Here is a 27,752-nt window from a genome sequence, read left to right on the forward strand (position 1 = left end):
GCTTCATGTTTTTATCATCACAGCTATCCCTGATAGCATTTCTTTTGTCTTTTAATCCTACCTACCTTAGTACTCTGTGCAGGTTTTATTTCTCTATGTTTCCTATTTGTGTTTTTCAGTCACTCCATACTGAGCACTTCTCTCAGTTTTCTCTGGTTCCCTGTTTTCCACAGAGAGGGAGGATGCTGTTTCACATGATTTCTGATTCCTCCCATGGTCTCCTCCATGTGTATTCATAAGTTTTAATTCATTCTTAATAAATTGCCACAAAATTATTCTCTCTCCCTCTTGTCTGTTGAAATTCAGCCAATTTAAAAAATATGACCAGCCTAGAAAAAGATTTTTCAGAACAGGAAGCCTAAAAATGTTGTTGCGAAATATACTGATGACATTGGTTACAGGTGTATTTCTAGACTTCTAAGTGTTTAGGAAATCTCTTTTGGGGCTTCAGTCCATAAAACATATTATGTTCCAAAAGGCCGCTCTGGCCATGGCTTCCTTAAAAGAGTCCTGACAGAAATGTCAATAAGAAAAATAAGAAGAGTCATTAGGCAGAGAACTTGAGAAAGACTTGTTTATTCAGCAAGGAGATGTAGCTTTTATATTAAAATATTGAATAATGCCAACAACCAAAACGGCTACTACTCCCACTCAATAACATAAACTGATGCTGAAAATGTAGTTTCAGATAATTTGGCCAAGTCAATAAACCCTTTGGGGAAAATAGTCTGACCAAACATAACTATTTTTTTTATGTTTGATTAAACAAAAAAAAAAAAAAAAGAAAAACATTACACCGCCTGGTCTCATATATCACATGAGTGAGGAAGAATCCAACCATGATTTCCTTTAGATCAGACAAAGCTGCCAGTCAAATTTGTGACTTAAACTCATTTGAAAAACTACAGAAAGAAGCTCCAGAAACCTTCTGAATTTGAAGACAGTTTTTATGTTTGTGTGTTGATGTTTTTACAAACAAAAAAGGTTTTCCTATTCAGAATTAAACCCATTTCAGCAAAAATGTGTTCAGTACATTTTGGTTTTGTAGATACACTTTACGTTATTTCACACAACTTAGATTGTGTTTGCTTATCACAAATATCTATTGAGAATTTTAACAGAAATATTGATGTTTTCAATACCTATTTTTTTTCTGCTCTATGATAATGATTGCACCAACGCTGAATGTTTGAAGAGGCCTGTCCTTTTAAAATGTTATTTTCATCTGTCTCATTCTACTCTGGCCTCTACTGTCCAGACTCATGTTCCAGCCGCTGTTATTATGTGATATTGTCATCACCTGTCCTCATTACTAGTTGAAGGACAGGCCCTTTGATGCTCATTAGTGAGCGCCCCAGTGTCAGCAGTACCGACTAGTCATAGTGAGGCGGTGGGAGCTGCGGCAATGGGAGCTACTGTGTCAGCCAACCTGTGTATACCGTGACAGCGGTGACACCCAGCCAGTGCCGCTTTTGTCAAGGGCCCCTAACGAGGTCATCACTGTCCCCGAGACAGAGGTCAACCTTACATTTGACCCTCGTCCCTCCCCACACTGTAATGTCAACAGCTCCTTCCGTCACCTGGCCCGCGGTGCAGTGGCGCCACTCTCCCTCTCTGGCTGCTGGCATGCCGAGCTGTCACACAAGTGGGCAGCGTGTGTGGAAATCAAGGTGGGCTGATGTCTTTTAATGAGACAGACGTAGAGCCTCGCTAATGTCCCCGCCTTCGTTAGGCAGGACTCAGCTGCAGCCTGTCAGCCCCCTTGTTATGCTCGGCCCTGGTGGGACGGCTCGGCACGGCAACCCGGCTGTCGTTCTGTCTGTCTGTCTATCAGTTGGTCAGCTTCTCTCTTCACCTCCTTTGGTGGACCTCAGTCTCCAGGGTGGGAAATGAGCTCTGCCTGCCTGATGGCGCTGCACTGCATGTCAGGGACTGTTCTCTCTTCTGCTGTTTTCCCTTGTTCCTGGAAGGTGGTTTACTAATGATTCTCCAGCAGGGCTTTGGGGCGCTCCACGGCATTTTGTTTCCTGATTAGAATGCAGCGGCGGCCTTTGTCAACAGTGGTGTCAGCCGCTGTAAGGACAAAGCATTGTTACCAGGAGCATAATTAAATCTGTTTCCTGTAAATCTGCCACCTGTGTTGACCAGGTACTCGGGGATACAGAAAGCTGTTTTGCCTCCCAGTCCATGTTTTTTATTTGTTCTCCCACCTCCTGCTAATGCTATTTTTGTTGCTATTAATGCATGACTTTAAAGGACTTTTTTTTTTTCTATGAATGTGCAATAACTTAAAAACATAAAATAATTTATATTAATTTTATTAGTCAAAATGAAGTTTTCTTTAATATTAGCTGTTTTTTTTTCATTAAATTGCTAAGTCGTATTTTAGTAAAATCACAAATGTGTAGATTAAAATGCACACATTGAAGTATACTTTTACTGATACATTTTCTGTTTTTGCAAAAAAAGCATTGATATTGCATTTCTTATGATGTTTTTAAACAGTGCAGTTATCTGTCTCATCAGACACACAGTGACATGTGAGCGCTTGCAAACCACACCATTAAAGCAACAACAGTCCCTGGGATATGGACTGGTCAAAAATTAATTGGCCCCATGGCTGTTTGAAAGTGCATAAAATAAGAAAAAAAAAAAAAAACTCCAGGAAGTGTATCCAGATCTCCCACATAAAATATGTCAATTTTGTGCGCTCATGCCAGTTGAGCAATAATGACCCCATGGTGCTGTAGTATAGTGTGACAACACAAATGACACTACACTGTGTGCTAATGACACGGGATGTAGTCACTGGGTAAACATGGCAATTAAACAACAGTCTCAGACTGAGTAGGGCACACATAGAACCTTCACAGACCCCATTGTGTCTTTGTCTTTTGCTCTCTCTTTCTCTTTCTGTCTCTCCCTCTCTCTGCAAGACATTTGCATGCTGGAGGCATAATTGGCTGTTCTCATGGCGGCAGTGGCAGTATTCCTAGAATGAGGACATCTCAATGCACCTCACACGTCCTCACTGTCACAACGCTCGCTGCTGAAAGCCTTCCTGACACAAACACAGCAACACAGAACGCTCCCACAATGGCAGCCATGTCTGCTCCCACTCAAACTACACCCTGTGACAAGAAGGAGCTGAACTAAGCACATTTCTCTTCCTCTCTTGCAGTTTCCAAAGTTCAGGATTACCGTCAGCATGCAGGAGCTGTGCTGAAGAAGTTTTTTTTTTTTTGTGCTCTCTGAGAAGCCTACGTGAGAGAATTTGGAGGGTGACAGCCTCGCTGTAGCAGTTTGCAAGAGGAAACTCATGTTAAGTTTAGGTTTTTGAACATAGAGTCAAACATAAATGCCATGACTTACATGCAATTTCATTGTATGTTGGATGGAACCTTGAGTTTTTATCAACTAGAATGAAACAAAGATATATTGCGTGTCTTAATACAGAAAGCATGAATAATTTTCAATGTCCAGTTTGTCCTAATGTTAAGCTTAATTACATTTTCACTCCACATTTGATAAGAACATGGGATATGTCGAGTTGACAATTTGCAGGGATAATAAATATTGAACATATTAATGTTTTTCTGAGTTAACATTTCTAAAATTACCATTGGCTTGAATAGCATTCCTAAGGTACCCACACAGAAAGATAAATTACACTTGACATAATAAATAAAATGGCAGAGAGAGGAAAAAAAAAAGGAAACATACATTGAAGAAGTGAGAGAGTTTGGAGGGTGACTCGCTGTAGCAGTTTGCAAGAGGAAACACATGCTAAGTTTATGTATTTGAACATAGAGTTCAAAATAAGAAGAAATGCTAGAATATATCATTATGTAGAAAGCAGTCTTACTCTCAATCAATTGAAACAAACAAATGCGGATTTAGTCCTAACTGATAGGTTTTGAAAATGTTATCCATCACCAAAGTAACACACAGGCATCACAAAACAAAGGACTCTCCCAAGAACGTCTTAATCTTATGGCAATAAAACTTTGGTGGCACTGTTCCAGATGGCTTCAAAATTTTGGGATGTCACAGTGAGCACAATTAGGGGTTATTATCATAAAGATATATTATTGCACTATAAAACAGCCATGACCAGTTGCTCTTTACAAGGTTTTACACAGAAGTGTAAAACGACCAATCAGAACAGTTGTCAAAGAGCCTAGGACTTCTTCTTACGCAGAGCATCAGGAAGGTGTGAAATTAGCTGAAACTAAACTTTCCAAGAAAACCATATGTAATACAGGCTACTGTAACATTCCAAATGCCCATTCACCAACCAAGATTCAACTATTAAAGAAAAAGGTTTGCCACAAAGCATTTTTTGTTATTTTCAACTCTATGTTCCCAATACTGGGAGTGTCCAATCTGATCAAAAGAGACTTCAGATCTTATTGGTATCTCAACACCTTTCAATGTACAACACGTCACACCATCCTGTGATGGACTGGTGACCGCCTCTCGCCCAGTGAGCTCTGGAGAAAAGCACCAGCTCCCCATAAATTTGCAAAAATAAGTGGATATAAACAGTGGCGACAACACCATACAAACTTTAGAAGAGAAAACATCAGGTGTGGATTGATTTATGCAGCATATACAGTATTATTACTGAACAATGATTTATTTATATTACTGCAATACTTGGATTGCTATAGAGATCTAGTGGAATTTTATGTCAGTTGCTTCAGTTACAGACAGTATCATTTTTGATTTCTGTATTAGCAAATATGCTAGTTAGCTATACTTGACTTAGTGGAGAAACACAGATGATGCCATTACTGGCAGGGATACTGAATCAACATGAATTCAATATCCCTAACCTGGTTTTGTTGTCCCTGCCAAATCCTTGCTTCATTCACCTGCCAATCAATTAGCATTTATGCAGCGAACAACCACATAACTGTCAAATGTCCCAATTTTAAATCAACAAGATTGGAAGGTATTAGGTCTAAGTTTAAGTCTAATTATGTAGAAAAGCATTTTATTTTCAGTGATTTTCTCTTTGAAGTGACATTAAAATTTATGTTTTCATTTTTAAAGTGCTACAATCTCAACTGTCATGTCATCTCCTACCAGAAAGACCTTTCTTTTTAGCAAGGTTTGTGTGTTTCTTTCTTACAGACATCAGATAATACATTCTGTGTTTAGCTTTACCCCTGGGTGTTGATAGAGAAATAAAGTTTTATGGCAACTGGATGAATGACTGTTGATGACAGTGGGATATCATTCATGTTAGGTTTGACATTCTCCATCAAACCACAGCATAGTCTTGTGAACAAACAGTCTTTTTAAAACTGTAAATGGACTCAGTCAAAATGGATGCTGGAGCCCAGTGAAGGCTTAAATCATCTCTCTGTTGAGCTCAAAAGAGAAGCGTTGAAGCCAGAAAATAGAAGAGTCAGGCTGATGGATTCTGGCACAAACACATTCCCACCTTTCCAATCTTATTTTCATCTCCTGCCCTCTGTCTGGTTCCCTTGCAGGAGCTTAGTGTACTTTTTGTGTCCCAGTGCGTACAAAGTCTATCAGAATGTGTTTGTTTCAGGGAGCCCCTTTTCACTTTCAAAGGGTTAAACAGACCATTCACGGGCCTGTCAACATTCCCTGGCCCTCCTCATGGAAAAGTCTGCTCGAGTTTTGTTCCTGATCAACACTTGTCTCTTCAGTCCGTTGTTGCTCGCATCGTGTAATATCCATGACAATCGTGTTGGGCTTTTCAGCAGGCTCTGTATCACCCATTCTGTGGGGCCACTTTCAGGCCATAAAGGGCTTTATTTGTGTGGATTTGAAAGAGTCATGTGAAGTGCCCTCAGGCTGGAATCCTCTTCAGTAGGTCACTACTGTCTCAGTAGGCTTCCCACTCACAAGTGGGCATTGGTACTGGCTCCATCTTCTTATGAAATATCATTGCTAGTACAGCAAAAGTCCTAATGGCCCTAGATGTACTAGACAGAAACTTCAGAGAACACTCAATACAGGTGCCATAATTAACCTCATTATCCAAATCAGTCTCATTATTATCCCAAAATAATCTCAAATTCTCAAAATCTGGAGAATGAGTTATTTAATTAAGTGATCGTTAATGGATGTATGTTTTGAATCCACACAAAATTTGCCACTTCACTTAATGGTAGTAAGAAAAATCAACAATAGCTAGCCAGTTAATCATATAAATGGACTCGTCATTAAATGTTTAATTATTTACCGTTATACATGCTTACCAAAGAATAATTAACTTAAAGATAACAGTCCTATTTCTTTTAGAGGCTCGCAACATCAGCAATTTAGTCTACCACAGTTCAGTATAAGAATGGTAGGCCAACTGTTCTGGCCAAGGTTATGGATTTTGTTTTTAGACCACAAGGAGAAAATAATTCTTCTTGGGAGAAAGGTAAAATCTAAGGCTTTCGTATGCTCTGCACAAAAAGGAGAAACAAGTGACCAGGACTACATCTCTTTTACTGTCCTGTTTTGCTATATTTCTAAGGAGATGAAAACCACAGCCCATTCAGACCCAAAAAGCCTTTCAACAAGCTGAAGAGAATACACACAAAATGCACAGTAGCAAAAGATACTGAAGTCTGGGGCGTGGGAAGAAAGAGAAGTCCAATGGCATATCTATTTTCATGGACCATATGGAAATTCTGTTGTGTGTGCAGTGGACACGTTAGGTAGTGGTTGACCCTAACGACAGAGTGTGTATGCTGAATGGTAAACACAGTGGAGAGGGGTGTCACCCTGACCCCCAGCATATGGGTCTCTATTCGGAAGGATAGATTTGCACAAACACCACCATACTGCCCAGATACCCCTGGGACTTTGATTTGTTAATGAATTGCTCTATTGACTTGCATCCTTGCTTGCATCATTAGAGGACACCAAAAAACACTCTGGTTTCTTTTTTAATCCACCCTGATCTGCACAGAGAGGAAGATGTGGGCATGAAGGCGTGTGTATGTGTGTGTGGATTTAGGGGGGGGGGGGTATACCAAATGCTATTGTGTGTTTGACTTAAATGCTCATGCTTGTCATCTGCCTTTCCTCCTCTTCTGGGGGCTTCCATTCTCTCGTCCAGCTAATTTGTATTGTGGCGATTTAAGACAACTCTCCAGTGCTCAGTGATGCGAGAGAACAAACCTAATGTCCCTCTCCTGCGCCTTTCTGCCCTACACCCCCTACCCACCCATCCAACGTACACCCTGTTTCAGGCGAGCCATGGCCCTGGACCAGCCTCCTCTAAATCTATTTCCCAGTCCCTCCCCAGCGCTCATTACCATGTGAAAACAATAATGGTTTTGTCAGGACGATACCTGCTTTACAAGTAGCAGATTATTGTGTCCCGCCAGTGTTAACACAACAAGTACAAGCCCTCTGTCTGTGGCCATTCCACCGGCTGTCACCACTCATCCATAATGGCAGTGTCACACCATAACACACTGCACACAAAGACGTGTGACCCTCCAGCTACAGGCACAAAGACATGCAGGCTGTATAGGAGTTACACAACATATGGCTGCATCATTATGGACCACAGTTTTCTTCACAGCCCACCACTGAGCCAAAACACACTGCCCTTTGTCCAGAAAATGTGGTACCCCTGGCTGGTAGGCCACACAGTGCCATGGTTTTGCACCAATTACACCACACTTTAGCAGAAGTGCCATCTGTATGCCAAATGGCCAAATCTGTCTGGGCATTCTGGACCGAAAGGTGTGAATTGCACAGCCCTTTGAGTCTATTAAAGATATCAGGAGCCTCGGATGTGTGAATGTGTCTGCATGTTTGTTTTTCTTTGTGTTTTTCTTTTCACACTATATACTGTGTAGAAAGCATGTCATATTAAAGATTAGAAAACAACTTTTACAGCCTTGCTGTTTTCATTCACAATCTCCTTCAGCAAGGAAAAGGCAACAGAAGCTATCCCGTATCTAATCTTGTTGAACTTGCAGTGACATTGAGAGACATGGAACATTTAAAGGAGGGTTTTTCATTCCTAAACCAACACAATGGAGAGTGTGTGTTTTACTAAGGCTTTGTCTTTTTTTTTTTTTTTTATCAATTTCCAGTCTAGATACTCGATGTTTCTTCTGCTTACACAATTGTTTCACAATAGCAAATGAGGAAATGTAGCAGACATAGACAACATTTGAACATTGCTTTAGATATTAGGGTTTATGAAATGACATTGGATTTATTGTTTTGTTTAACTGTAAAGTAGATGCTGATATTTTTAGAAAACAAACTGTTTATGTCACCTATGGAACCGTTTGGTACCTTTCTTTACATGCACCTGTAAAGAAAGGTGAAATAATTTCTGAATGAATAATTTGAGTCTCTGAAGCAGTTTGTGTCAGCAACATTAGGAGGAAGATTTTTTTTTTAGTTTTCAGACTCCTGCTGTTTAAGGGAATTTCCTCTGACTGTATGTTTGAGGAGGCAGTGGGTCAGCTGGAGCAGCTTCCTGCCCTCTGCAGAGTGGTGGATGCCTGCTGTGTGGGCATAGCATAGTTGGAGATCTCTATTGTGTGGAAAGAGGATGTGCTTTGGTGTTGTCTCAGCCTCTCCCTGGGACATAGCTTGTTTGACGTAAAAAGAAAGAGAGAAAAAAAATATCTCTCACTGACTGGACTAACAGTCAGGGTGGAGCATGTAGAGCTGAAGCAGAATTAGCACATAGATAAGAAATCCAAATTAACAGGAAAAGAGTAATTGTGAAATATATTTGAACTTAATTTCAATACCTACGTTGAACTTTTATGCGTTTTATAGCTCTTCTTTCTTTGTGATTATAGCTTTGAAAAGAAAAAAGTAGCTGTTGAATATGCAAAGATGACACAAAGACCTGTTGGTTCTAAATATTGTCTCAGAGAGCTGTATACAAATGACATACCTGAGGTGGATTGGCAACTTGTCCAGGAGAAAGACACTAATACTGATTTGCTTGATTTAACCAGCAGACAGGTTGAAAATAAAGCAGTTTCATATGGCATGAGTTGAATACTAAGGCAATATTTAACGTCCAAGAAAAAAACAACACAAAGATAAAAATCATGACTATTTGTAACTGACTGCATTAAGAAAAACATTTATTCCTGCAGAAATGCATTATGATTTCTTAAATAGTGCATTTTTTTTAATTAATTGTATGCTACAGTACATGTTCAAAAATACTGGCAGCACAGACATTGTACATTCAAACAATGAGCACACAGTGGACAGAGCTGTGTGTATTTGAATGTCTGGGTATTTCCTAAACTTTCAGAGCAATTAATCATGCAGAGTTATCTAGATAGACAGAGCTGAGGTACCCAGCAGAGCCATGTCACTTTTAGAGCTGTATGAGAAGCAGTTGGGTTTCATTTCATGTGCTGCTGCACTCAGACGGATCTCAATATTTATCCAGTTTGTCTGGCCCTGGCACCTGCTGAGGGAGACATTAGTCATTTGTAAGTATTAACTTGGGCATCCCCTCTTTTCCTCATCTTCCCTGTCTCCAGCTCTCCTCGTCTTCTTCCGCCTTCTGCACTCTCACTCCCTCCCTCTGTGAGTACACTGTCAGTCATGTTGTAGCCTTTTAAATGTCATCCACTTACTGTGGAGAGCAGTTGCCCCGCTTGACAGTTTTATTGGGAGACGTTGTGATGACGATGATGAGAGGGAGGATGAGAAAAAGAGACGGAGGAAAAAATTGAGAAGAGGCATCGCTGAGTCAAATCAAATTAGAATAATCAGAGTGATGTGATTAATAGGAGTGCCATTGTGGGGTAATCATGCACAGCGATCATCACTGCGGTGGACTTCAAATTAGCGTGCCCTGCAGTGAGGCTTTGATCTGGCAAGCATCAAATAAAGCTGGGCGTCAGGCTGTCACTTACTTAAAACACACCTTCGCCTTGACGTCTTTTCGCCATGCTAAAAATAGAGACAGAAGACAAAACGTGACAAAAGGCTGAGATACAGTCAGCAAATGATCATGACTGCTCTGGTTGGCATCTGGTACTGAGCCACTCTGCAAGATCTGTATTTCAATTCCTCAAGGTGGACTCAGAATCACGTGCATAGATGTAGGAAAAGAAAAGCTGTAGAGAAAGACATCAAAGTCACATTAGCCCCAGTGACTTTTTCTCAGGTGTACATCTGTCAAGCCCAGTTGTGGTTGAACCAGAGCTCTGGAAATCACAGAGGAATCATTAATCCTTTTCTCTCCCACATCTCTTGACTTTTAACGTAAAGTATTTGAAGGATATTTGGAATCACTGTAAGATGTATTTTTCAAAGTGCCCTCTAAGAATTTCTTTGATTTCAGTTGATGAGATTTAGTCATTAATACAACAGTCATTTTGAAAAGAATTGGTTAAAGAAAGTATTTTTGATTGGCTACAGATCTTAAAAGAGAAACAAGTGCTTCAGGAAGATCTCACCCTGATTTCATAAAAAAACAAAGACTTTTATAGAGACAAGAAACCGACATTTAATGTCTCAATAAGGATGTAGTTGGGTTTGTGAAAGCTCAGGTGTCACCGAAACCTTGCCTACGTTCTGGGCTTTTGCCTCTTTTTTCACTACAGGAATACTGACATTTTCATTAAAAGGTCACCAACCTTTTCAGGTATTCTCCTCAGCTTTTAATGCAAGGAGAAAGGTGAGCTACAGAATGAAGGGAGCAAGAGGCAGAGAGAAACGGGATTTAGACATGGGCAGAGGTGAAGTAGGAGATACACGATCAAAAAGGGAAAAAGACCAAAGCGATGAGCTACATATCCTCTTCTATTATACAGATGCAACGGCCATGAGGGGAATTCTGCAAAACTGACTGCTCTTTTTGACTGACTGTAGCTATTTGATGTTTTTAACAAATGTCTTTTTGTCCTTGTCATGTTTTGATATTCATATTCAGTTAAAAAAAAACCCTAGCAGTGTCATGCATGTTAACTTTGCACACATCAATTTAATGTAATTTGGACTATGGGTATAAAAACCCACAATCCTCTATATCATATTAATTCTGTTTACTTCAAGATTGTTTCTAATGCTCTTTAGAAAAGAGCTCTGCCTTAAACAAGCTACTTAGAGCAAAGCCAATGAGTCACAAGGCAGTGTATTTAAATCAGAATTTATATGTAAAATAATTCTGCATTCGTTTGTGGGGATCTCCATTACTGGGCTAATCATTTGAAATGAATGCCAAAATAAAAGAGAGGCTTTTAACTCTCTAATTTGATATGTAGACCACATGAAGTGAATAGATGCTCCAATTTAGCTCTTTAAATGAGGATGTAGAATATTTTTTTCTCTTCTGAAAGTGGATTAAAATAATTTGGTGAGAATAATCATTTTAATAGCAATAAGGACTCAGAGTATATCCATTGAGCCTTAAATAATTTCAAGTAAAAATTAAATAGCTTATTACTGCCTTTCATTTCCTTGAGGGAATCGGCTGCAGTCTTTTTACTCAGCCCCCTTGGTAAATGGGGTAATTTTCTTTGGGGGCTGGCAGAGTAAGTGCCATGCGGCTGCATGTTCAGCAGGGAAAGTACATGAAAGTCTGCTGTTTTACACTGTGGATCTCATTCTCCATGCTGTCCATATTTCTGTCTGTCTATCTTGAGACTAGTGCTAAAGCTCCTTAGTCTTACAGTGTTCGACGAGTAAAAGAGGCCTCGTAAGTGCAGCTCAATGTGATTCTCTGGAATAAATCCAAGTCTAATCTGTAATGCTTTACCTGTCAGAATCCTTCACTCAGTGCACTCCAGCATTCTTTTGCACATTGTCAGTATGTCAGAATTGCTGGCATAGGTTAATTTCAGCACCTGTCAGCTGATACACTACACCCCAAAATGAAGTTGTGGCCTGGGAATGTTTCAGTGATGGAATGCAGAGTTCTATGACCAAAAGGGATCGAAAAAACAGTATAGACAGGGTCCAGTCTGTGTGACGTCAACATGGTGGCATGGTAGAAAGCTGATGGCCCGCTTGGCCCTGACAGCTGCATTTGCCCACAGTAATGCACCCTGGCGACTGGGGCCAAGGCCTCTCTCCTGCTGTCAGCACACCGATCGGCTTTCATGGATCATCCCTTATCAGCCGAATCTGTCATTGCAGAGGAGTGTTCCTTTTGGGGGGCTTTAACCCATGCTGCCATGGTTCACAGGCTCCAAGCCGCCCCTCATGTATTCTTTGCTCTCTCTCTTTCTCTCTCCATGTCTTTCCCAATTCATTTCCCGCTCTCTGTCCTGCTTTAACAGTCAGCTTTGCCCTCAGATTCATGGCCTTTCTGTCAATTTGCTTTTGTCTCTACCATTTCTGTATGAGTGAAAGTCAACCTGAGCGGCAGGGTAATGAAGGTGGGGACTGGTTGCATTGTTGCAGAGCAAGTGAGGCATTTGAGAGGGAAGAGGCTTTTGTTTGTTTGGACAGATGCACAGGCCCATCTCTGAACTTCTGTCAGTGATCAAAGGAGCCGATGATGTAGAACAGATTCATGGGCCATGTCTTATCAGCCCACGCTCCAGCCCTCATCAATCATCTTGAGCCCTTGTATGTCTCATTCAGATGACGAGACCCTAAACAAGGTGCGTTTATCACTGCCACTCCCCTCTTTGACCAGGTGGCCTCAAACCCTCAGGACTTCCACCCCGAATTGAGGATTTGGGATGTACTAGACATACACTCCAGTCCCCCTTGTTAGTTTTTCTAAAAATCCTCTGATCATCCATCAACAGGTTCTCAAAACTTTTTCAGCAATATAACCTATTTCTTTTTTAATTCTCTTAGGGTGAATCACTTGCAGTAAGTTACTGGCTGAACATTAAGCATAAGATTGCTCTATAAGATTCTTGGGTCATGCTGCACTCATGACGCTCATGCGCACATTTTAGATTATGGGTTCTTTGAAGATGCTTCAGACCATTGCACCTGGAATTCCTATTTCTATGATGACATTTTTTTATGTTTCACTTACTGAAAGGCTGGGATGTTCTATTTTCAGAAATTCTACACAGTTCTCTTTGAAAGTTGTCTTAGTATTTGAAACCTCAGCTTGACTGCAAACATACCTGTACAGGTCCTTTCAAGTTAATTTACACTTGAACTTCACTCTCACTAGGATAATCTAGTGCATGAATATGCCTTATTCTTAATCATTCTCTTGTGTCAGAGACCATATGTTGAGCATTGTTATCCTTCTGGACAGTAAGCCTTTGACCCAGCTGAAGTATTTTGTTACCTTTATAAAAGTTTTCTTACAGGATTGCATTGCATTTACCTCATCCTTGTCGCATGATGCTGCCAATTCTGGATTTCATGTTGGGACAGTGTTTCAATTGCATGTTCCAGCTCACATGTTCAAAGAGTCCTCAACATGACTTGTTGCAAACTATGCTTCTTGTGGCTTTCTTATCAGACTTTTGAATCACATCTCTGGAGGCCTTGGGTAATCTGTCCTGTCAACAGATCATTGGTCTTTATGATTCTGTATCTTGACAAATGTTATTTGACAAACCTCTGAGGCTTTGAAAAACAGCTGTATTTATACTGAGAATAAATGAAACAGAGGTTATAGCTAAGTGATGATAAGATGATACGGGTATATACAATTTTATAATTTTTAACACTCCACATGTCTTGTCATATTTATATGATGTAATATTTTAAGTATTAGGGATTCCCAGTCTTTTCATATTTGCTTCTAGAAAGGAAAATAAGTAATACTAATTTCCCAGCTCTTGATTTACAGTGCTGAGAAGAAAGTCAACTTTCACACTGTCTGAATTAAGATTTTTTCTCCTTAATTAATGGTTTATGGCAACAAAGTTCTTTGTACCTTTTGCATGCCCCAATATTGATTTGAAATGGAAAGTGAATCATTGCGCTAACAGACGGTGAAGGAGAAAACGGCTTAAGTAGTTCCCTTGTGTCAGCAGGTTAAGCAAAGCATTTCACACAGACATTTATAGCTCAAGAAAGTGCTTTGTGCCTGAAAAGGCTAAACTTAAAACAAATGTCAAATGTGACACCAAAGGGTAATGGCAAGACACAAAATGAGGTGTTTCTTGGGTGAGCCTTGTTTGTCACTTGAGACTTTACTCCTCTTTAAATGTGTCTTAGGAGAAAAGAAGTCTAGTTAAAATGTTTATTGGTTAAACATAATGCATTCTTACTTTACATGATAACCACAATCATCTGACAAAGCTCATTTGACAGAGTAAATTGAATCTACAAAATTACGGTAAGTTAATTCTGACTGTTCTGAAAGTATTGTGCAATTGATTTATTCTCTAAAACTGATTGTTATTGACAATTTAAGAAATAACATAAGTTCTTGGAATGATTGTTCCCAGTCTAGTTTAGCGATAGTGACCTCAGCAAATTTCCATTGTACTGCTGGTCATTCTGGATTTTGAGGGGTGGTTATAGCTGTCTGAGACTGAGGTCAGGAGGTCAAGTGCCAAAGCATGGTGTCATGGAATACAAAGTCAAGTGATGGAGCATATGTGGCTGAAGAGTCTAACAGATGCAGAGGGTAAAGAAAAGAAAAGAAAAAAGGCAGAGAAACACACTATGGTGGAGTTTTTTTGTCTAGAGTGAAAACTTAAGCAAACAGATGTTGACAGACAGAAGTACAAGTTCATCCCAGGTTGAGGAGACATAATTACTTAAGGAAGTCGTCTCTTTCACTGGACATGGAAGACATTCAGCCAAGGCTGTGTAGTCATAAAACTGGAGCACAGACAATCAGCTCCTATCAGCCAACTCCATATTTCTCTCATACTCTCCCATTTGTGTCAGAAGAGTTGCTTAACCTTGCTGTTGTCCTTGGCCTCTGAACTGTTAATAAGCCTATTTGTTAAAATGACACTGGCAGGCAGCATAAGCTTGGTCCCTCTATTCCTGAATACGGGGATCTGTTATACCCCCCCAACTCGTCTGGCAGAGGTGAGGGGATATCACTCTGACTGCTGTGACAGCTCTACTTTAGCATATTCATGACGAGCAGAGTCTCATTTCACAGGTGTATTAAAATATCCCTAACCCCTTTCTCATAGGGAACCTCGTCTCACACCACAATGGCTGGATGCCATGCATGAAAATCGATGGGGAAAATATGTAGAAATATAAGCATGCATCAGAGGCTGGGTCAAGAACCTAATTTCACAGTGACACCATAGGTAATTTGGCTCCAGAAATGTTTGTCAATTCGCCATTCATTTGAACAGCCATGGCATTGTGAGGCCCCTCGACGTGAGTGCAAGGTGGCCAACCTGAACGTCTGTATTTATGGTGCACTTTTGTGAATACATTACGCCTGTCACAATGAAATAAGTGACATACTTACATGCCGCGAGGAGTAAGTCCAAAAGGGGTGTGCGCCAGGTGAGGGAGAGATAAGAAGAGAGGTAATTAGTACATTCATCTTTTTTATGATATCATTTTTCAGACATATATGATCACAATGTAAATTAGAAATAAGGAGGGACCTGCAGAAAATGGAATTCATTTGGAGCGGGTCAATTGCCCTACAATAGCAGTGCTGGGAGGCCAGGTGTAATTTACGGTGCCTCTTGGCCCTCTCTCTCTTCTGCCATCCACCTGGCAGGGCCTGATACCCTGCTGCTCCACACAGCTGCTGGGCTTTCTTTCCCACAGATAACACTCTTGTCTTCAAATGAGATTCATTTACTGCTCTGGAAAAGAAGGAAATGGATAGAAAAGACAGAAGTGATGAGGCAAACCTGCTCTCTTTTTCTCCAGCTTCTTTCTGTCTTTCTTCTGTGATTCCAGCCCAAGCACTTACTGTAATGGCATTCTATGGATTATTGATTTTTGATTTGGTTTTTCTGCCTGGCAGATGCCTCCCATTTTAGCGGAGCCATTACCTCTGTAACGATTAGAAACAAAAAGTTAATTATGTAATTATAAAGCCAATAACAGCCTGCGCTGGTTTACCCTGCTTTAGTCGGTTTAAACATTATCTCTTGTGTGCACATCATAACAGGCGGAATGTGAGGAGAAGAGATTAACGCCTTGGAAAGCAGATGCGGAATTTAATTCTCCAGTCCATGGCTGCCTGGGAAACCATTAAGTAATCACAACATTCTCCCTCGATTAAATTCACGGCTGCCACTTTGCACACAAAGGGAAGGGGAAGAAGAGGTGCCTGCGACGCGCTCCCATTTTTATTGACTGTAACGTCAGTCCCTGCCTGCAGGCAAAGATGAATAAAACTGCTAAATAGGGTGCCTCAATCTGTCAGGAAATGAAAAGTTTGAGTGGGCAAAATAAAATCTAAGTAAAATAAAAATAGAGGAGGTATGTTGTGATGTGTTAGGGATGATAAAGCTCAGTTGGACCAGACAGAATAAATGGGGTAGCAAAAAAGATCCGCTTGATATTTCCCCATTATTTTCTGTTATTTTACCCTACCTCAAATGATTTTTGTCCCCAGAAGCTACAGATAAGGTTGATGGTGAGAGGAAGTGACTGCATTGGTTTAAATAGATTAGAAAGGTCTGGTTTCTGCAGACATGCACACATATACACATTCTTGCGGTGCACATGTATTGACAACTTGTGACTCTTGCAGTAAGTGAGACTAATTACTTATAGATGGTTATGTGAGGAATTAATAAGGTCTTGAAGTAATATTTACTTGCTGTTATACGCAATAAACCTGCATGAAACAGCCCTGGAGAAACAGAGGTCAGAGGGACAGTTTTCTTAAATGAGGGACCCATTCTGATTAACAGGGTAATTCATTAGTGTGCTTAAGTCATTTAGTAAAATGGGTGAGACCAGGGCCTGTAACCAGAGATTCAACAGCTAAAAGCAAGAAGGAGTGCTATGGAAGGTCATATGCCATAATGTCTGAAATAACAGCACACAACAAAACAAATAGTTTTGTAAAGAAAAAAAAAGAGAGAAAATATCCAAAATATAAAATTTCTCCATTTTGTGTTTTTGTCAGATGGCTGCTTGTACTGAGCCCAGTTCTGCTGGACATTTCTTCTGTTAAAAAGAACGTGTTTCTGCTCCACTGTCGCTTTGTGCATGCTCGGCCTGAGGGACAGCTGTAAAGTTAGTGACACAACAGAAGCGATTTTCTGCTGTCGAGTAAGCATGACTGCTGCTACGAGGAAAGTTGGCCCATAACCAAGTAAATGAATGTGCAACCCTGGCAACACTATAACTACATCACTTTGGAAAAAATTTAATTATATTTTTAAATTAAATCATTAGATTTTATTTAATTTCTTATGTATTCATCCAGGTTATCTTTGTCTTTTATTATTATTTTTTGAAGAATTGAAATCTTTTAATGTGACACCACCAAATGTGTCAAAATCTACAAAGGGGGAATACTTTTTTTGAAGCACTGTATGCATTTCATTTGATACATTTGAAAAAGTTGGGAACTACAGTGTGGCAAAGTAAGAAAAGTATAACCGCAGACATATAGACACCAACTAAACTTAGATATGAGTTCACATTCTGTGTTAAAGACTGTGCTGTTCAATAAGTAACATGTTTGATAAATGGAAGCGTTCTGAAAATCCTTAGATAAGCTTTACTTTAAAGAGTCTGCCACTATTTATCAAGCTCAGGCTATAAGGTTTCTTTCATTGATGTTTGCGTCTGATTGTTGAACATCCCGGATGTGTGTACTTGTGAGTAAATATGACACTGTTTTTTCAAGGCTATATTTACACGTGCTTCTTTAAAAGCATTTCTTTGAAAGTCTGGAAGCCCTATTTAGAAGTCTGACACACATTTACAGGCCGATGCATGGAGGCGCCTGCAGGCACTCGCATACACACATACGTACACACACTTTCAGCTCCCTTTCAGATGCATGCAGGCCCCTGTGTGAGTGCCTGCCTGTTGCTTTACTCTTCCATTCCTGTCCATCATGTCCCTCCCAGGAGCTTCCAGTTGTCCCCTAAGGGTTTGAGGCCTGCACTACCACAGCTCCTCTTCACTTGGTGCAAATGCCAGGATCAGGTTTGGGAAAGGAAGCAGTTTTTGTGTACAGTGGACAGCTGGTACATTCCAGATAACAGCTGAAATTAGAATGAGTACAAAAGCAGAAGGCATGGGCAGCCTCTTTTTTTGTCTATCCCTGCCTATTGATGAGCTTTCAATCAGGCCCAATGGGTTTGTGTCTACAAGCATTCACACAATATCATAACAGCACTGGCAGACCTGTTCAGCCTTTTCAAATCTTCTGATTTACACCAAACATTGAAAGGACAACAGAAGACAAGTAATGACAGCAACAAGAAAATAAAATCCAAAAACACCTGTAAAATGTATTTTAAGTAGTTGTTCTTGGTCTATTTCATTAGCTTGAAAAACAAGTAGACTACTGCTTATTGTGTACTGTTTGCTTTTTGTCATATACAGAATGTACAGTTCATCCATCCAACTACTGTTAATACCCACTTATTCTTGCAGGGTCACTGAGAGGCTGGAGCCCATCTCAAGCACTGATTGGGCATGAGGCCATAAACCCTGGATTGGTCACAACTCCATCACAGGTAAATATAGAGACACAAAGGACAAACAACCAAGCATGCACACACTCTGCATGCAGAGAAAGTCCAGGGTGGGATTCAAACTCAAGACCTTCTTACTGGAAGGCAGGATGATTGCAAGTCAATAGTCCTTCATTCTTTAATGCAAGTCACAGATTTCTGATCTCACCCAGTAAAGGTTTGAGGGATAAGAAGCAAGACAAAGCTAACCACTTCTCCACCATGCATGTATTGTAATAAATAAGAAATTTATTGTAATAAATTGTATTTTAATTGAAAATCTGTTCAAACTCAGTTGTTCCACAAAGGTCTAACAAATTTAGTAGAGGATTATTGAACAAACAGCATCATGAAAACCAAACGACATGCCAGGCAGGTTACAGATAATGTAAGAAAGTTGATAGAAAACAGGGTCAGGGTGTAAAACTAAATACCTAACTTTGAACTGAACATATTCCATAACTGAACTATTATTTGATCCATTTTTTTAAAAAATGATGTAGTGTGGTCAAAGGGTCAAAAAGATGAACAAAAACCAGCATCAGCCATGGGATTCCAGATTCTTCGGATTAATTTTATTACATTTCTTTGGCTCTGACATCCATCCTGAGCCTCCAAGAACTCACTGTTCTTATAGTCAATTGGCAAAAAACCTGCACTTGAGTGGACTAAACCACAATGAAAGAGGTCAAACCAAACAACAAAATCTAAACAGAAACAAGAATAAGATCCTTAGACTAACTTACAAACTCATCTACATAATTAAATGGTCAGCAAAATAAACCATGTAATACAGGGCAACTCAAAAAGTTACTTTAAAGAAAAAACAAACAAACAAACAAACAATACAATGCACAAAATAAAACCCTGTAATTGAACCCAGCGATGTAATTGACGATATCATCTAGTCATTTAAGCAGAAAATACTGGGCCAGCCCCTCCCATACACCTGCCTTGCTGCAAAATCTACAAAGGAAAACAAGTAAATTACCATAAATGTGACTTGAAATAGAAGAAACAAATTAATCCAATAGCCCAGAAGTGTTAGCTTTAGCCAAAGCATAGATGGAAACTGTAACGTAATGCTACCTCAAACAAACCCGGGATAGTGAGTGAAGCAAAGTTGGAAAGTGATGTTTAAATTTAAACATCATGACCAGCTGCAGAACGAGTAAATTAATCAGAAACAAAAATAAGGGACAAGTAGTAAAAATACTCAACCATTTTTTCACATAGAGAATGACATAACTGCTAACCTACAAGAACAACATTAACCAGAGAAGTAGCAAAGAGATCCAATTAAAGTGGGAAAATCTGTAGACAGGAAACTATTCGTTGCACAATTCACATAGGGAACCTTTGTGGAAAAGCAACAAGAAGTAAGTCTTTCAAGAAAGAAAGCCTTAAGAGTTCCTGTTTGCAGTTTGCCATGGGCCATGTAGAAGCACAGCAAACCCGTGGAACAAAGTGCTCTGGTCAGAAAAGATTAAAGTGGAACTTTTGGTTTATGTGCAAAACTCTATGCATGGCAGAACATATTGCTGCACATCACACCAAACACACCGTCTCCACAATAAAAAGTGGTGCTGGCAGCTATGGGAACCAGGTAGGAATATGAATGAATCCAAAAATAGAGGACCATCCAAGACAGTAACTCGAAACATTCAGCCAGATCAACATTAAAATTGTTTAAATGCATATTCAAAGTTCAGTTAAAGTCCAGATCAAATCCTAAATTAAAATATCTTCTTTCACTTTGCAGCTATAGGCATTACACCAGTTAGGGAAAATGATAAGTAGACTAAAAAATATGATTTTTAAAAAAAATTTTTAGTTTATAAATACTTTACTTCGTTACATTTTAAATAAATTGTTGTGTCAAAAAGACACTACTGACATCTCCTGAACAAATTACCAAACAAAACATTAAAATCCATTTCAATCTGAAACAAGCTTTGTTGGACTTGTTAGCCAGACAAGTGATTGATAAGCAAAGACAGGTTTTTATATTTAAAACAGAAACCCGTACTCGACAGCATATTAATAGTAACATACAAGACCAAGCATATTCATGATGTATAATGCACACACACTAGGCATGTGACACCAAGAATTCACTTTCTCTAAAAAGCCGAATTCCTTGCTGTGTCGCTTTTGAACCGGGTCAAAGCCCCCACCCACAGGCCCAGGCAGAAAGGATGGGAAAACTAATGACTACAATAGAGTGTTCGCATTTTTCTTGGGTCTTGAAAAACACAAAGAACAAGGCCAGTGACAAGCTCCATTATTTGGTTGCTCTGCCAGTGAGGAGACAGCTCCTGCTGAAGAGATGAAAGTGGGGGTTTTGGGATAGGGAGGACAGAAGAATGGAGTGTGTGTGAGTGTGGATAGGTGGGGGTGGAGGGGTGGGGTGTCAAGAGGACCAGGGAGATGGCAGGTGATGAGGACAGTCCCGCCCTCCCTGCCATAACCCATGTCGCGTGGAGCTACGGGCCCATCAGCACAAAGACAAATTATCGCAGGGGGAATTTCACGGACAGGAAGAATCTGTCACCTAGTGGAGCCCTCCCTTTAAGGGACTTCACACAGCTATTATGAGCTTCTTTAAGGAAAGAAAATTCACTAAGGGGGTGGCGTCCAACAACCCCAGAGCCAAGATGGATGGAGAGAAGAAGGTGGGGCTCATAAGTTAGACAGAACTGGCTTTGCGTTCATTTTTTTTCTTCTTCTGAGCAACTCTTAAGTATTTTTACCCTTTCTAGATGGTGCTGTTAGCTGAAGTAGCAAAACAGAGGCAAGTGGGTTTTTTATATATATATATTTCACTTCATAGTCAAAATATTTAAATGCCTTTTTTTGTTTATTTTAACAAAAATCACTTGTGAAATGTTCAAGATCTTCTGATAGCTAATGGCTACTTATTGACACAGATTACATTTCAATAGAGTGAAAAAGCTGCGACTATTTTTTTATTTATTTATTTGTTTTACCACTTTTTGTTTACATTATATTCTTGTGAAAAAGTAAGCAATTCAGGTATCAGCCTTTTTAATGCTGAAATATGGCTCCTGTCAGAACTTAGATGCATCATTATAATCTGACCAACTGCAAATGAAATACTTTGTTTCTGGCTTTAGAATTGTGCATTTTTTCATTAAGCAGGAAACAATTCTGACCCATGTACTCATTGGCACTGTTGCTGCACTGTTATCATGAGAAACATTGGTCATGTGATGAGACAGAAATATAAAAGTGTGAGTCAACAGCACACTTGTAGGAAGAATAGTTGTAATACACCATAATTTGAGAGCAATACATGTTGTATAAAAGTGGTCCAAGGATGGACCAACCTACAGTTTTTGATGGGTCTAATTAATTATTATCAGACATTTTTAGAAGTTACCAAATTCTCCATTGTCAACAAATGCAGGCATTTTAACAGACATTATTTGGAAAATGTATTTATTTTTGTATTAATTTATAATAAATGTAATAAATAAAAGTATGAGAAATTTCAGAAAAGGATTTTTTGACATGATTATTTTTATTTTTTATTTTTTTTTCATATATTATACAACATCCAGTGATATAATTTCCCCCTTTTTTGTTCAGAGTATATCATTCATGAGACCCCAACATGTGTAATCATGCTCAATATTTTATAACAGGTTGTATTACAACAACTTATTCTTATTCAGAGTGTTCGCATGTTTCCAAACATCTCAGCCTATAATAGGAATAATGGGGCTTTAAGTTGTACGTGGAAAGAAGCCACATCTATTGTGTTCAAAGATATCATTCCAGTCGAACCATTATGACATCGCCTTTTAAATTTGTCTTGGCCAACACAAAAGAGCAGTGGCCCTTTAACAAATGTGAAGGGGATTATTCTATCCCTTCAACTTCGAACCCCACAGCCTTTCTCCTCTCTTTCACACAGGGGCATGAACTTGGATAGGTTCTGCTTCTCCCCCCTGCTGAACACCACATTTTAAACACACAGTCACAATTGGTTGGATTAACCCACTCCTTGCCCCCCTCTTCTGTGGAGCAATCCTACAGACTCAGCAACCCCTACCTTGCTTACAACCAGCAGAGGTGCATGCTAACTGGATCATGCTTTGTCCAAAGTAAAAAAATAAAAAAAAAAACTAAAAAGAAAAGAAAGACAAGTGTCTCTAACTTTTCTCATGTCACTTTCTCTCTCTCTCTCGGCCCCCTGTGTAGATGGGGATCGGCAGCACTTAAAAGAGGTTCCTTTGAACTGGATTCATGAACAATTTGCATAAGCAGATTTGGCTGAGGAGAATGGAGGGGTATTGCGGCTGGTCATTAATATGCTAGCTAATTCAGTACATTGTAAGCCCATTGATGCTTTACTAAAGGGCAGTTATCCCATTGCCTTTGTTTAGGCATGAACCAGTCTCAGCAGTTGTTACAAATTACAGATTTAATTGATTTAAAATCGGCCATAAAAGTGCACAATGAGCAGAGATATGGCAATATTTGACACAGAGCACTGCTAAGTGACTTTGTTTTAAAAGCAGTGTTAACGTCTGTCTAATAAATGAATGGGATTGCAAACAGCTGTGTCTGTGTGATAAACATCATATGCAGATAATGTGCCATTCAGAGCTGCTTATTTTAGAGCATCACCAACATAAACACATAATTGCAAAGCTCATTTTCATCACATTCCTGAAACGATGCCCAATCAATCGCATCCCTGACTATGTGTCTGATTTAGATTCAAGATGCCTTCCAAAGATAACACGGTGAAAGTGATTAAGTGGGGGTCCATTAGTGTTGTCATGACTCAGCCATGGTAATATGCACCCCACATTTTTACACTCAGCACCAATTAGTGGCTGCAACAAAGCCTGACCAAACATAAACACTACGCGTTGTGCACTTGTTGCTACAATAAAGAGTAATCCCTGGATATGCCGAACAATATTAGCTTTTCAATTACTCCTCAGAGCCATTGAGCGACAGTCTATTGAAGAGAGCCACCCCCAACCAACATTCACATGGCATTCACCACAGGCGTCTCCAGTACGCCGCTTGACATGAGAATCTTAAATATTTTTCATCGCAGGATACAGCGGCTCCTCACATCTCATCCCTTTTTCTGCACATCCAAGAATCTGTTTGCACTACTCAATTTCTAACCAAGGCAGTTGGAAATTGGGGTAGTTAAACAGAGCATAAAAATGCTGTTTTTATGCTCATGAAAAAACCCATGAGTTTTTTCTCCAAACTCTGTAAATATTAGAAGAAATTTGGATGTTTTAGAAATGATAAGAATGGAGGCCAGAAATGTGGACATGGAAAGAAAATGTTGTTGAGCACCTCTCTTCTTGAGTTATTTTACTGTTTACAAGTCCCAAAACTGCACTTCAGTTGTTGCTATTGTCAGTGAGGGTTTGACGAGTGGGTATTCTGTTGGTGCCTCTGTGTGTTCGACACCCATTCTCTCCAATCTCCTGCCCCTGATAGGGCCACATCAAAGCTAAGGGAGCTGTTCTTTGTAGGAGCAAGGTCTCTTGACTCTCAACATGTGGTTTTCTGGCTCTGGACATCGGCACCTTTTAACCCATTCTGTCGAGATTAGGCATTGCCTTCTATTGGGCATTAGTGAAACTATAGTAACCAATAAGAAGCTTGTTGCTGAATGGAAACTATGTATCTTGTCGCAGCGGAGCTGTTGGAATATCACAATCCCAGACAAGTTCCTCTGTAGGATTTTGGCTGCCTGGATGGGGGCCCCTTCTTTTCATGCTAACACACTCACACACACACACACACGCATACACACATTTGCTGCAACCCAGGCACTGCAATGGTAATCTAAGAAAGGGGAGGCATTGTTTTCCACAGGGCACAAGCATTTAATTATCTCTCTTTTTTACATCTCTTGCCCAAAGCAGCAAGTAAGAAAATTGTATCAAAATGAATATCAGCAATTCAAGAAAAGGGAGGGAGGAAATGTTGCACACAGTGACTAAAGCTCGAAATGCTTGCAAGCTTTGGAAATAAACAGGAACTAATAGAGTGGGTCCCTGCTGCAGTCTTGGCTGACACATGACTGGTCCTGTGGAGGGTGGAAGAAGAGGCAGTGGGCCAGGCAGTGTCGTCAGCTCCCAGCTTCATTAAGAGGTGCAAACACAACTCCACAGTACTGAGGCCTAGGGCTCCATCAGTCAGATCCTGGCCTTAGCCTGGGCTTAACATGAGCTAAAGACGCCAGACAGCACACACTCATTAAAGCCAGGCTCCTGGAGCAACTGTCACTGGCTAGAAGCATTTCTTCCAGATTCCTGTTGAGGGAATCTTCACAAATCCCCAGGTCAGCTCACTTCGTTCCAGAGCCAGTAAGAGTTTGGATTAGAGAGGTTACTACAGTCAAAACATTTGTTCACCCAACTAAGCGATCTGATGTTGTTACATATTGTTTTATTTCAGTAATAAATATAAAACCTTAATTTTAGGCAACTCTGTGTCATTTCTGACATCTCAATACATCACTGAGTGCATGATGTGATTAATAGTTTCAAACAGTGACAGAGAAAAGCCACGCTAATGCCATCAAATATACTCATCATAGCACTGACACTTGGCTGGTGCTTTTTGTCTCACCGTTTTGTTATAAAGCCCCAGTTACAGTGTTCACTTGGTGCTGCTCAGTCAACACAAGCCTCACACTGGCTCAGACAGAGCAGAGAGAATCACCATGAGGGTGGATTGATTTTTGGCTGGTTGTGGACAGTGAGCAAGAGACAGCGGGCCTCCAGACAGAAGATTGGCTGAATTCTGTAAAGACTGGAGCCTTCTGTGAGGTTGCCTGCCCCACCACATGGAGTGCTCCAACAGTGACCCTGCGCAAACTGGCAAGTGCCAACCGTCTGCTTCCGTCTGCTTGGCATATTTGGCCATTTAGTGTGTGCTTGTGAAGATCAAATGGGTTAAGATCGCCCCTCTTAGTGAGCAGAGAAAAAAGAACATCAAAAAGGTGTAAATTTCACTTCCCCACTTTTGATTAAGTCAAGCATGAAAAGAAATGTAATACTCTCAAGTGGCAAGGGTTTACACTATTGATGCTGTTACTTCTGCTTCAGGAGGCCCAATCAGCCAACAGGGAGCTGAGTAAACTCGCCCCGAGTTTTAGGGGAGGCCAGATGGAGGGCTTTTGCTGTGCCTGAAAAGACAGCTTAAGAGCTCGCCTCCTCAATCCCACTCAATACTGACTGTGTGAAATCCTGGCCCTGGCTAACCCAACCCCCCAACCCACCCGTCTTCTCCAAAGCTGGTGGCTACCACCATATGGGCTTGTTTAAAAACTCCCACAGGCTGGTACAAAGCACAACAACACAGTTTTCATATCAAGTGCTCTCTGAAAGAGGCCCCCCCTCTGACTCCTTCCCTTCCGATTCCAAAGCCTGTCATGGGTTCTGCTCTGATTAATAGTTGGTGTTGGCCGTCTGGTTGGCAGATCATTTTGTGTGATGATTAATATGAACTTGTAGGCTCAGTTTAGATTTCATATGTTTATGAAAGAGCTGCCGGGTGTTTGCCTCTTAACCTACAAAATAAACTCTTAAAACGCTACAAATACCAATGGGCAAGCCCTACAGAGCAACATGGCACCTTTTTTTTCTGCTTTCTGACAAAAGTCTCTCACAAAGCAAAACTGAAGCAGAGCAATGCCCCTGGTAATATGTGGTGGACAGCAGAATGGAATGGCTTTTGTAAAGACTTAATAGAATCTTTAACCGTTCCAACAATCCACTCCCATGGAGTTGCATTAAGTAGATATTGTTAAGGGACAATGACCTAAATAGCTCAACATCAACCTCATTAGGCATGCAGGCAGGGCCTAGGCCATTTCATGGTGGAGGCTATTGTCAAGGCTCACCCCAGGTAAGCATTAAATTGCAAATGATACCCTGAAAGGCAAAGAGGAGAGGACAGAGAGGGAGAGAGTGAATATTGCAAACACAGAGAAAATGGTTCTCAGGACAACAGAGAATGAAAAGGCGCTTGGTGGAGCTGCTCTGACCGTAAAAAATCCAATACATCACAGCTTTTGGGGAGCAAATTCCACTCGTCTCCTAAGTGTCTTATTTGTAAGCAATGCTGAGCACAGGCCTGTGCAGGGAGACAGAAAAAATAGTGGGGAGAGCAAGAAAGAAAACCTAATGACAGACTGATAGCAATTACTTGTGCCCGTCAGCGGGTTGTCTTCCACACAGCATTCTTGGAGAAAATTAGACAAGTGGGAAAAATAAGGTAGGGAAAGGGGATAAAGAGGTAGAAAATATTGTGGATTGAGTCTGAAGAAGGAGTCTCTGTGGTCTCTTTACAGTGTCACAAACTTTCCAGCAAAGTCTATCTCTCAGCAAATCAATAGCTGCACCTTCTGCACCAAACAATCTTCACCTAATGACCCCTCAGATCAACATGTTAATAAAGGGGCCTCCAAAGAATAGTTTGCTTCTACAAAGTGCTCTTGTGAGTGACATTAAAAGAAACTCAAAAGCGGGAGGTGTGCTCCCCAGCGGAACTGCTCTCTGTCACCCTTCCTGGTGAGAAATTGTGGCTTTGCATATTCCTTGTCACTGGTAGCATAAGTTAAAGGACCCCTGAGGACAGAGTTAGTCACTGCTTGCCTTGTGGAGTGGAGTAAATTAAAGCAGGGATTAGGGCAGGCAAAATTGTAGATGACAAGCAAGGCGATGGCAGCCACATCAAGTGCTCTTTAGGCCCATATGTCTTCATGAGGCACCACAGTGGGGGCCACTGATGAGGCCACTGCACAGCAGTTCAGCCCATTCAAGCTGAAACTACAGACAACTCCTTATTTTCCACTTTTTACGTACGTAAAATTTAACACATCGTATGTGGAGACATATCAGTCATTAGAGCCAAAAAATTTTGAATGAATGAATGAATGAATGAATGAATGAATGAATGAATGAATCAATCAATCAATCAATCAATCAATCAATCAATCAATCAATCAATCAATCAATCAATCAATCAATCAATCAATCAATCAATCAATCAGTCTTAAGTTGGGTGAGGATTAAAGTATTTCCCATGAACTGAATTAAATTTACCAATTACCCAAAAGATCTTTAGATAACTTTAATACGTATGAAAACTCTCAATAAATTGTCAAAAAAAAAAAAAATAGAAATACAA

At 40.2% G+C, this 27,752-nt stretch overlaps 1 long non-coding RNA gene across 1 annotated transcript; it reads right to left on the reverse strand.

Moving 5' to 3' along the window:
- Positions 1-9,183: 9,183 nt before the first annotated feature.
- Positions 9,184-15,868, reverse strand: LOC129364285 (uncharacterized). The gene is made up of 3 exons (XR_008606423.1): positions 15,812-15,868; positions 15,495-15,701; positions 9,184-9,918 (listed from the first exon to the last, which is right to left on the reverse strand). It is a non-coding gene; the product is annotated as an uncharacterized LOC129364285 (long non-coding RNA).
- Positions 15,869-27,752: the final 11,884 nt, after the last annotated feature.

The sequence above is a fragment of the Poeciliopsis prolifica genome, unplaced genomic scaffold (assembly GCF_027474105.1).
Source record: "Poeciliopsis prolifica strain line A6 unplaced genomic scaffold, Auburn_PproV2 SCAFFOLD011, whole genome shotgun sequence".
In the NCBI taxonomy this organism is placed as follows: Eukaryota; Metazoa; Chordata; class Actinopteri; order Cyprinodontiformes; family Poeciliidae; genus Poeciliopsis; species Poeciliopsis prolifica.